This window comes from Dermochelys coriacea, chromosome 2 (assembly GCF_009764565.3).
Source record: "Dermochelys coriacea isolate rDerCor1 chromosome 2, rDerCor1.pri.v4, whole genome shotgun sequence".
In the NCBI taxonomy this organism is placed as follows: domain Eukaryota; kingdom Metazoa; phylum Chordata; order Testudines; family Dermochelyidae; genus Dermochelys; species Dermochelys coriacea.
Window position 1 is genome coordinate 36,207,646 of NC_050069.1, and position 8,124 is coordinate 36,215,769.

Here is an 8,124-nt window from a genome sequence, read left to right on the forward strand (position 1 = left end):
TAGAGACTGGGAATGGATGAGTCATTACACAAAGTAAAACTATTTCCCCATGTTATTTCTCCCCCCCACCCCACCGTTCCTCAGGTGTTCTTGATAACTGCTGGAAATGGCCTACCAAGCTTGTCACCATGAAAGGTTTTCCTCCTTCCCCCCCCCCATGCTGCTGGTGATGGCTCATCTTAAGTGATCACTCTCCTTACGGTGTGTATGATAAAACCCATTGTTTCATGTTCTCTGTGTGTGTGTATATAAATATCCCCACTGTATTTTCCACCAAATGCATCTGATGAAATGAGCTGTAGCTCACAAAAGTTTACGCTTAAATAAATTTGTTAGTCTCTAAGGTGCCACAAGTACTCCTTTTCTTTTTGCGAATACAGACTAACACGGCTGCTACTCTGAAATCTGAAATCTAACTATGCCTGCACAACAGAACCTAGACAATGGGCCTCTGATCTCAGTTGGGGCCTCTAGTTGCTGTTGTAATGTAAGGAATAAATAACTATAATAATAATCAAAGGCAAGCATTCCCCCCTTTACTCACAATCCTGTTCCCTTCCATTCATTTTTCACCTCTTTCCAGCGTACCCTTGCATATATTTACCATCCAAGTCCTACCTTACTATAATTATGTCTCTCCTTCTGCCTGAATTCTCCGTCCTCCTGGATTTTCTTATCTCATTTTCTTTCTCTGCTCTGCACTCCTTTTCTTCTCTCTCTAGTCTCATCTTGGCCTGGCCTGGAAATTTTGTATAGAAAGATTTATAAAAAATAAAGGTTTCAGAGTAGCAGCCGTGTTAGTCTGTATTCGCAAAAAGAAAAGGAGTACCGGTGGCACCTTAGAGACTAACAAATTTATTAGAGCATAAGCTTTCGTGAGCTACAGCTCACTTCATCGGATGCATTTGGTGGAAAAAACAGAGGAGAGATTTATATACACACACACAGAGAACATGAAACAATGGGTTTATCATACACACTGTAAGGAGAGTGATCACTTAAGATAAGCCATCACCAACAGCGGGGGGGGGGGGAAGGAGGAAAACCTTTCATGGTGACAAGCAGGTAGGCTAATTCCAGCAGTTAACAAGAATATCAGAGGAACAGTGGGGGGTGGGGTGGGAGGGAGAAATACCATGGGGAAATAGTTTTACTTTGTGTAATGACTCATCCATTCCCAGTCTCTATTCAAGCCTAAGTTAATTGTATCCAGTTTGCAAATTAATTCCAATTCAGCAGTCTCTCGTTGGAGTCTGTTTTTGAAGCTTTTTTGTTGAAGTATAGCCACTCTTAGGTCTGTGATCGAGTGACCAGAGAGATTGAAGTGTTCTCCAACTGGTTTTTGAATGTTATAATTCTTGACATCTGATTTGTGTCCATTCATTCTTTTACGTAGAGACTGTCCAGTTTGGCCAATGTACATGGCAGAGGGGCATTGCTGGCACATGATGGCATATATCACATTGGTAGATGCGCAGGTGAACGAGCCTCTGATAGTGTGGCTGATGTGATTAGGCCCTGTGATGGTATCACCTGAATAGATATGTGGACAGAGTTGGCAACGGGCTTTGTTGCAAGGATAGGTTCCTGGGTTAGTGGTTCTGTTGTGTGGTGTGTGGTTGCTGGTGAGTATTTGCTTCAGATTGGGGGGCTGTCTGTAAGCAAGGACTGGTCTGTCTCCCAAGATCTGAGAGAGCGATGGCTCGTCCTTCAGGATAGGTTGTAGATCCTTGATGATGCGTTGGAGGGGTTTTAGTTGGGGGCTGAAGGTGATGGCTAGTGGCGTTCTGTTGTTTTCTTTGTTGGGCCTGTCCTGTAGTAGGTGACTTCTGGGTACTCTTCTGGCTCTGTCAATCTGTTTCTTCACTTCAGCAGGTGGGTACTGTAGTTGTAGGAATGCATGATAGAGATCTTGTAGGTGTTTGTCTCTGTCTGAGGGGTTGGAGCAAATGCGGTTATATCGTAGCGCTTGGCTGTAGACAATGGATCGAGTGGTATGATCTGGATGAAAGCTAGAGGCATGTAGGTAGGAATAGCGGTCAGTAGGTTTCCGATATAGGGTGGTGTTTATGTGACCATCGCTTATTAGCACCGTAGTGTCCAGGAAGTGGATCTCTTGTGTGGACTGGTCCAGGCTGAGGTTGATGGTGGGATGGAAATTGTTGAAATCATGGTGGAATTCCTCAAGAGCTTCTTTTCCATGGGTCCAGATGATGAAGATGTCATCAATGTAGCGCAAGTAGAGTAGGGGCATTAGGGAACGAGAGCTGAGGAAGCGTTGTTCTAAGTCAGCCATAAAAATGTTGGCATACTGTGGGGCCATGCGGGTACCCATCGCAGTGCCGCTGATTTGAAGGTATACATTGTCACCAAATGTGAAATAGTTATGGGTCAGGACAAAGTCACAAAGTTCTGCCACCAGGTTAGCCGTGACAGTATCGGGGATACTGTTCCTGACGGCTTGTAGTCCATCTTTGTGTGGAATGTTGGTGTAGAGGGCTTCTACATCCATAGTGGCTAGGATGGTGTTTTTAGGAAGATCACCAATGGACTGTAGTTTCCTCAGGAAATCGGTGGTGTCTCGAAGATAGCTGGGAGTGCTGGTAACGAAGGGCCTGAGGAGGGAGTCTACATAGCCAGACAATCCTGCTGTCAGGGTGCCAATGCCTGAGATGATGGGGCGTCCAGGATTTCCAGGTTTATGGATCTTGGGTAGCAGATAGAATACCCCAGGTCCTGGCTCCAGGGGTGTGTCTGTGCGGATTTGTTGTTGTGCTTTTTCAGGGAATTTCTTGAGTAAATGCTGTAGTTTCTTTTGGTAACTCTCAGTGGGATCAGAGGGTAATGGCTTGTAGAAAGTGGTGTTGGAGAGCTGCCTAGTAGCCTCTTGTTCATACTCTGACCTATTCATGATGACGACAGCACCTCCTTTGTCAGCCTTTTTGATTATGATGTCAGAGTTGTTTCTGAGGCTGTGGATGGCACTGTGTTCTGCATGGCTGAGGTTATGGGGTAAGCGATGCTGCTTTTCCACAATTTCAGCTCGTGCACGTCGGCGGAAGCAGTCTATGTAGAAATCCAGGCTGCTGTTTCGACCTTCAGGAGGAGTCCATCTAGAATCCTTCTTTTTGTAGTGTTGGCAGGAAGGTCTCTGTGGGTTAATATGTTGGTCAGAGGTGTGTTGGAAATATTCCTTGAGTCTGAATAGCTTGAATAGAGACTGGGAATGGATGAGTCATTACACAAAGTAAAACTATTTCCCCATGGTATTTCTCCCTCCCACCCCACCCCCCACTGTTCCTCTGATATTCTTGTTAACTGCTGGAATTAGCCTACCTGCTTGTCACCATGAAAGGTTTTCCTCCTTCCCCCCCCCCCCGCTGTTGGTGATGGCTTATCTTAAGTGATCACTCTCCTTACAGTGTGTATGATAAACCCATTGTTTCATGTTCTCTGTGTGTGTGTATATAAATCTCTCCTCTGTTTTTTCCACCAAATGCATCTGATGAAGTGAGCTGTAGCTCACGAAAGCTTATGCTCTAATAAATTTGTTAGTCTCTAAGGTGCCACAAGTACTCCTTTTCTTTTTGCGAATACAGACTAACACGGCTGCTACTCTGAAACCAGGGGGAAATAGTTTTACTTTGTGTAATGACTCATCCATTCCCAGTCTCTATTCAAGCCTAAGTTAATTGTATCCAGTTTGCAAATTAATTCCAATTCAGCAGTCTCTCGTTGGAGTCTGTTTTTGAAGCTTTTTTGTTGAAGTATAGCCACTCTAAGATCTGTGATCGAGTGACCAGAGAGATTGAAGTGTTCTCCAACTGGTTTTTGAATGTTATAATTCTTGACGTCTGATTTATGTCCATTCATTCTTTTACGTAGAGACTGTCCAGTTTGGCCAATGTACATGGCAGAGGGGCATTGCTGGCACATGATGGCATATATCACATTGGTAGATGCGCAGGTGAACGAGCCTCTGATAGTGTGGCTGATGTGATTAGGCCCTATGATGGTATCCCCTGAATAGATATGTGGACAGAGTTGGCAACGGGCTTTGTTGCAAGGATAGGTTCCTGGGTTAGTGGTTCTGTTGTGTGGTGTGTGGTTGCTGGTGAGTATTTGCTTCAGATTCGGGGGCTGTCTTTAAGCAAGGACTGGTCTGTCTCCCAAAATCTGTGAGAGTGATGGGTCGTCCTTCAGGATAGGTTGTAGATCCTTGATGATGCGTTGGAGAGGTTTTAGTTGGGGGCTGAAGGTGATGGCTAGTGGCGTTCTGTTGTTTTCTTTGTTGGGCCTGTCCTGTAGTAGGTGACTTCTGGGTACTCTTCTGGCTCTGTCAATCTGTTTCTTCACTTCAGCAGGTGGGTATTGTAGTTGTAGGAATGCATGATAGAGATCTTGTAGGTGTTTGTCTCTGTCTGAGGGGTTGGAGCAAATGCGGTTATATCGTAGCGCTTGGCTGTAGACAATGGATCGAGTGGTATGATCTGGATGAAAGCTAGAGGCATGTAGGTAGGAATAGCGGTCAGTAGGTTTCCGATATAGGGTGGTGGTTATGTGACCATCGCTTATTAGCACCGTAGTGTCCAGGAAGTGGATCTCTTGTGTGGACTGGTCCAGGCTGAGGTTGATGGTGGGATGGAAATTGTTGAAATCATGGTGGAATTCCTCAAGAGCTTCTTTTCCATGGGGGGGAGAATAGAGACTGGGAATGGATGAGTCATTACACAAAGTAAAACTATTTCCCCATGGTATTTCTCCCCACCACCCCACCCCCCACTGTTCCTCTGATATTCTTGTTAACTGCTGGAATTAGCCTACCTTGCTTGTCACCATGAAACGTTTTCCTCCTTTCCCCCCCCTGCTGCTGGTGATGGCTTATCTTAAGTGATCACTCTCCTTACAGTGTGTATGATAAACCCATTGTTTCATGTTCTCTGTGTGTGTGTATATAAATCTCTCCTCTGTTTTTTCCACCAAATGCATCCGATGAAGTGAGCTGTAGCTCACGAAAGCTTATGCTCTAATAAATTTGTTAGTCTCTAAGGTGCCACAAGTACTCCTTTTCTTTTTGCATTTTAAAAAAAACCCTATAAATTAAAATATTAAAGTTGCACACTCAAACACTCAAAAGTTAGGAAATGCCAGACTCTAGATTCTCATGAAACCTGGATGTGATCCTCTTGAGCATTATGATACAGTCTTTAATTATATAATCACATACTATTTTTTCCCAGGTGGATTGGACCCAGAATCTTCTTCAGATCCACAGTACAGACTTTTACCACTTAAGTGAAGGAGTTAGTGGTAGTAGAAGTAGGCTGCTCTCTTCCCTGTGGACTAATCACTAAAGGAGAGGTTCGACACATGCCATGACTAGGGGGTCACACAACTATTTGCTAAACAACAGTAGAATGTTGGGAAATAGGATGCTTGGGTTCTGTTCCTTTTTTCTTGGAGACGAGTACGATCTAGTAGTTACCTAGAATGCAGTCAAGCACACAGATTTAAGGGATACCTTCAGAAAGGCAGTTTGGCTGAGACTTGGGTCACAGACTTGTGTTCTATTCCCAGCTCTGCCAGAAGTTGCATCATATGTAAAACAGGGGAAATGATACTAGCTTGCTTCATGGGAGGAGGGGGCAATCTGGAGACTTGCTCAATTATAACAGTTGTGAAATTCACAGGAATGTTAATAGCAGTGAGTGGAAGATGTGAGCCTTCAACTGATAGTCTCCTAGCTCCCACTTCAGTGCACCATTACTTAGGCTCCAAGGTATTTTATGGGATCATGATTTTGGCAGTACTGCAGCTGAGGGAGGTGGGTCAATCTCCTGAATTTTGGCATTCTGCCACAACACCTAGGGCAGATGATAACCCTAAGAGAAGGTGATAGCCTGCTTTGGCTGCTTCTCTGATGGGCAATAAGCACCCCAGGGACAATGCAAGAAGAGTAGGTAAGTGCTCTATTGAGTCTGTCTGGGACCAAGGCTTGGGAAGCACATACTACAGCTGGTCTCCCTGCAAACAGCCACAGAGACCAGCTGCGAAGAAGAAGGCAGTGCTTATCCAACCACCACCGCCCCTGGGCAGTGATTAAAGAACCTTGGCTGTAAGTTAGATGGGGAGATAGGATCATTTTTTCTGGGTTTCATCAGTGTTACACTGCTAAGGATGCTCCTATGTTGCAGGAATTCCCAGCTGCTTTGTATAAAGCAGCTGGAAAAGAGGCAAAGTATCTGGCCCCATGTCTAAAGTACAGGAGATTGCAAATAAACGTGCATTACCACTCACAGTTCTCGCTTCAGGCCCTGCTACGTTTTGTTCTCAAAACAGTTCCTATGACAATAGTCTGTGTGCAGTGGATCCTGTATTTGGGGCTACTTGTGTTTTTCACTGATGGCAGGGTCTTATGTTACTTGTAGCAACATGGGAGCACTATCAGTAGCGTTCCAGAGGTCCTCAGGGAAAGGCCAGCCAGTGTCCTCCTTTGTCTTCTTTAGGAGTTTTTTTTACTCTTTCTCAGCTCTAACTGTCAAGACCTGTTGTGAATATGAACCTTTAGGTGGACAGTATAGGTTGCCAGCCTCTGTCTTTTTGAAATTTACATTATCTGCTATTTCCCTTGCATATAGCTTTGTAACTGGTCAGACACTTGCCATGCAACTTTTGTTACTAGCGGTGTCTTTACCATGTCCTGCTAAAAATTTTCATCACAGGCTTCTTGAACAAATGGCTCAGAGGCTTTTCTTGTCCATTCACCATCTCTTCTTTGTGGTCCAAGTTAATTCATATAAATAAAGTTCCAAAATAAAACAAAGTCCAAAACCACAGTCCATCAGTTTTACCATCTTGTCCAGTCACTCCCAGCCTGTTGTCCCAGTAGGGAAACCTAACATCATCCCAGGTTTTCTGCTGGAGCCTGCTCACTCCCAGCCATCTCCAGTTCTCCTTACTCTCAGTCCTTCCTGCCAGAGCTGGCCCTACCTGGCTAGAACCTCAGGTTTCTAGCTCTGGTATCAGAATCTTCCCTTACTTCCTGAGTTTTCTCCCTTCGCTGTAGCCATCTGCTGCCCTTTATAGGGAATTTTCTGCTCCAGTCCAGATGTGCATCTTTAATAATCAGGGTTGGCTAGCACCAGGTCCTGTTGGCACTAAGGATTTTTGTCCTTCTGCCCATTACTCTCTAAATTAATGATCCTGCTACAGCACTGTGAGGTGTGTGATAGTAATCTGACAATGTATGGCAGCTCTTTATGGAGCCAGCAGCTGTACACCATCTAATTCTTCAGGGTTCTACCTCTTGCTTCCTTATTGCTAATGATACTGGCTCAGGTTAGTTGTATTGCTAGAGGGGATAAAACTTGCAAAGCCAATGAGAAACAGGTGCAATCACAGCTGAGAAACAAGCCACAGGCTTCATGCAGGCTGTGAACAGAGATTTCCCATTCACACTAGAGAATGTGTGTACAAGCCTTCCCCCATAATTTGCAGTCCTAGCTCCTGGGAGGATAGGAAGAGAGATTGTGAAGATGTGGTGTTGGCAATGGGTACAGATGTAAGAAAGGCAGAGGAGCTGTCAGGAAAAAGTGAAGTTTAAAAGACACAGTAGGAGAAAGAGACTGGATCATAGAAGCAAAGTGGGGCAAAAGAATAAACTAATAGGAGCATCAGAGAAATTATATCCATTCAGAGTAGTCTTGTGTTTAGGTTTCTGACTGAGATGAGGCTGTTCAACCAGGCTATCGTGTCAGCAAATAGAATGTTGACAGGGTCAAACAGGGTCAAGATTAGAGTATGAGACATTAACCAAAACCACTTGATGAGCTATTATTTTGTATGGTCCAATAAATACACCAAGACTGATGAGCTGAGATTATCAAAACCAGTCCATGTCAAATTTAAGTCTAGGGAGAAAATGAAGCCCACAAGGAAAAAGTCACCAATGATCTTAATCTGACAAAAGAAATACTCAGTCTTCCTAAATACATCTCTGCAAGTTATGCTGAAGTTCTGCAATCATAGGAAATGTGAACTTTGAGTAAGTTTAAGTGGTAAAGAATTTTCAGAAAATTCAGCCTTTATTGTGAAGTACATTGGAAAATGTTCTAACTATTCAAA